Source organism: the organism of the source record quoted next, unplaced genomic scaffold (genome assembly GCF_019419815.1).
Source record: "Pyrus x bretschneideri cultivar Hongxiangsu unplaced genomic scaffold, Pyrus_bretschneideri_v1 Contig117, whole genome shotgun sequence".
Classification (NCBI taxonomy): Eukaryota; Viridiplantae; Streptophyta; class Magnoliopsida; order Rosales; family Rosaceae; genus Pyrus; species Pyrus x bretschneideri.
The window spans coordinates 633,531-637,786 of NW_025999410.1; positions in this window are offsets into that span (position 1 = coordinate 633,531).

The window sequence follows — 4,256 nt, forward strand, 5'->3', positions numbered from 1 at the left end:
CATTCTAAGTAGCAACCAAGCAAGGAATAATGAGATCATGCAACAACTTTAGAAAACAAAGAATCACAGATTATAACTCTCCAAAGAAAGTAATGGCTCGAGTCTCACAGGGTTGTAGCGTTTGTTTGAGTTCCTTCCTTCAAGCATGTTACAAAAACGAATTTTTCTTTTATGATTGCATGTGAAGTCATACATTATAACCATAACCAAGCATATACCAAGAGTAAATCAAACTTTTCTCTATGTTTATAACTCTTTTTAACAGTCATGCAATTACAAACCAAATCCTTATCATTGTGTTGGAAGGTGACCTACGACACAAACACACAAAAATGACTCAAAACACTCTTTTTTTGCTTTTCAAAACATGTTTTTCAAATTTTTATGTGATTTTCGGAGTTATAAAAACAAAACATACTAAAACACTCTAAAACATCTTACAAACACCTTAAAACAACAAAGAACAACATTTGAAGTTATGGGTGATAAAATCCCACGAATTTGCATCAAATATACTTAATTACCCCCCCCACACTTAAATCAAACATTGTCCTCAATGTTTCAAGCATAGACTCACACAAATAACAAACAAACAAACAAAACAACATCTAACAACCTAACATGGCATAAACAAAATCAACAACAAAGAGAAGAGTTTAGGAACGCAAATTTGGAATTGGAGTGCTTTCTCGGCCTTCCTTTGTTGAATGCATGGGCATGATCTTGGTGATTCCACAGGCTTACTCTTGAACTGGGCTGAAGATTCTTTTGGTTTCCTCCAATCGTTGATTTTCCTTTGTGCTACTCTTGAACTGGGCAGCAGGATTCTTTTGGTCTCCCCCGAAGGTCTGAGCTTACTCCTTTTATCTGTTTCTTTGTTCAATCTCTCCAATTCGTATTGAAGAGGGTTAGAGGATAGCTCAGCATATGCAGTTGCTGCTTGTCTCCACATGCTTCAATGTATCATTTTCACTTGCCTTACTTGCTCCCCTTTGCAGAAGTGGTCCCTTCTCTGGAAGTGTATCAACCGTTGAAGATGACTACTCGAGAGCAACGCTAGGTAAGCAACCAGGGAATAGAGTCCAGATAGACTCCAAGTGCCGGCTGATTGCTTCTTTCACTTTGCCATGCAAGTAATATCAAGGACAAAGGAAAAGACAGGGAAAGAGCATGATATGAGATACTTTTGCTTTTGACCTTGATGATATGAGATACCTTTGCTTTTGAAGAAGTGGTGAATGAATCAGCACATGTATTTGTTGTGCTTGTCTCTATATGCTTCGATCTACCGTTTCCTCCTGGCTCAGCTGTGCTCCAGGCATCTGGTACCTTCTTTGGGGGATACATCCATGGTTGAAAATGTGTTCTCAAGAGAAGAAGAAAACTGAACATGTTTGAGAGGGTTGGTTGCAGTTACATTCTCGGCCGAGAAGGGAAGTCATGCGTTTTTGGGTGTATGCCTTGCCATGAATGTTGATGTATATAGGAATTGTAATGGCAAGTGGCAGTGCGAATGCGGCAATGTCCTCCACGCGTCTTCAGCTTTGTCAGAGAGCTTTTGACAAAATGGCACGCGTTTTCTGAAAAGCCGGGAGCTTTTGACAAAGTTGTACTCGTTTTCTGAAAAGCCGGGAGCTTTCGGCTTTGTCACCCACGCTTGTCGGCAAAAGTGTGCAGCTGCTTTCTCGCCTTCCACGCGTCTTCTGAAAAGCCGGGAGCTTTTGACAAAGTTACACGCTTTATCTGAAAAGCCGGGATTGCGTCTGAAGAGCTGGCGATCTTTACGCCGGAAAATCCGGCTTCGAAGAGTGGTGTCTCTTCAATTCTGAATTGGTGATTGTGTCGCCTCTCCTTTAATAGAGGTGATCGATCACCTCTATCATGCACACTTTGAAGATTGCCCAAAAATCGTCTCCGGCCCGTCGAGATTTTACTCCATCCAACCCTTCTCTTTTAACTTCTTGAAAAATGGCTAGCTCATCTAACCCATCGAACATTTGCTTAGATTTGAGTCTAAGCAATGATCCGGTTGCGCCGCGTCAGGATAAGGTATGGTGCCCGTCTTTCTTATCTTCTCATGGCCCTCTTACAGGTGAGGACTCTGTGATGACGGATGCAACAACAGCTACGATAGTAGCTCGGAACCTCCTCACTCCCAAAGACAGTCAGCTGCTTTCAGGACGGTCCGATGAGTTGGCCGTTCAAGAATCCCTGGCTCTCAGTGTTCAGTGCGCTGGCTCTGTGTCCAACATGGGCAACGCCTACTTGCTCGCTCCCGTCAGGTTGAATCATTGATGGCGGAGGTGGAGAGTCTTAAGCAAGAGATCAAACAGCTTAAGTACGAGAATCGAAGTTTGCACGTGCTTGCCAACAATTATTCGACAGGCATGAAGAGGAAGCTTGATGAGCTGCAAGAATCTGAAGGTCGAATTCAAAATGACCGTCAAAGGCTTGCGGCTTTCTTCCAGAGGCACCTCTTTCCTGCATCATCTAGCGTTTCACCAAGGATTGGGGCCTTGAATGATCTATCTTCGGTGCCTCCCGCTCCTATGCCTCTGGCTCCGATGCCTTCTGCTCCGATGCCTCCCGCTCCGATGCCTTCTGCTCCGAGAGTGTTGCCACGTAGTGGGGCTTCACGTACACAACCTTTGTGAAGGCTCCATCTTTCTGCCATGTTTTTTTTTTTTTTTTTTTTTTTTTTTTTTTTTTTTTTTGTAATCTCTCGGAAATCAATGAACAAGCTTTGTTTTATTCACTGTATTGGGTTGCCTCCCAAGTAGCGCTTTCTTTTACGTCTTGCAGCCGGACGAGACCTTCTTAGGCTCAATTGGAACCCATGGCATGGAATTGATCGGGTACCTGCACCAAAGAATCAAGAATATCAATAGAGAAACATGAGTGATTATCATTAGGAAATTTCATAGTTTCAGAAATATTGAAATCAATCACTTCCCCATCGAATTCCATTGTTAAAGTGCCTTTAAACACATCTATCTTTGTTCGGGCTGTCTTCATGAATGGCCTCCCAAGAAGAATCGGTAAGGGTGGAGCATGGGTGGTTTCCTCCATTTCAAGGACATAGAAATCCGCCGGGAAAATCAAATTATTCACCTGTACTAAGACATCTTCCAATACGCCCTTTGGATAGGCATTAGATCTATCGGCCAACTGAATAATCACACCATCATTTTTCAATTCACCAAGGTTCATTGAAGCATAAATAGAGTATGGCATGACGTTAATTGAAGCACCTAGATCTAACATGCATTGTTCAAACTTAGTATTACCAATAACGCACGGAATTGTAAAACTACCCGGATCTTTGCATTTAGGGGGTAATTTCCTTTGTAACACAGCAGAGAGATTTTCACTTACTTGAACCACCTCTTTGTTCGAGATCCTTCTCCTTGTTGTACAAAGTTCTTTTAAAAACTTAGCATACCTCGGGACTTGCTTAATCGCATCAAGGAGCGGGATATTGACTTGAACTTTCTGAAAGGTCTCTAGAATGTCCTTCTCGGCTTCTTCCTTCTTTGATTGCCTAAACCTGCCAGGAAAGGGCACGTTTAGTGGAATAGAACTAGAAAAAGTCGAATTGGGACTTACCTTGGTGGTTTGGGATGGTTTAGGAGGACTAGATGAATTCGGCAAGGTTTGGTCATCCTTGGCCGTGGGCTTTGCTCCCTGTGCTTCTTCTTGCAACAACTTGTCCTCCTCGTCTTGACTTGATTTTGGTGGTTGTGAGGTGGTTCCAACTTCCTTGCCACTTCTTAAGGTGATTGCATTGGCGGTTTCAAAGCCACCCTTTGGATTGACAATTGTTGAGCTTGGAAGCTTGCCTTGATCTCGGAATTGTCCCACAAACTCCGCAATCTGCCCTATTTGCTTCTCTAATTGGTCCACCCTTTGGTCTTGGTTTTGCATCGCCTTGTTTTGATTTTCTTGTCCCTGAGACAAGCTAGTAAGTAACTTAAGAATTGTAGCATTATCTAAAGACGTACCTTGATGGTTTTGGCTGGATTGTGGTTGGTTTTGGTCTTGGCTGTGGGTTCTGGTGTAAAACCCCGGGGGTTATTGTCTAAAGCCTCTTTGTTGTTGAGGTTGTTGGGGCTCCCTCCACTTGAAGTTTGGATGGTCTCTCCGACCTGGATTGTACGTGTTGGAATATGGATCATTCCTTGGTTGATTGTGGCTTGGAAATCCAATGGCATTTGCACTCTCCCATCCCCTATTCTCAATCAATTGTGGGCACGTGT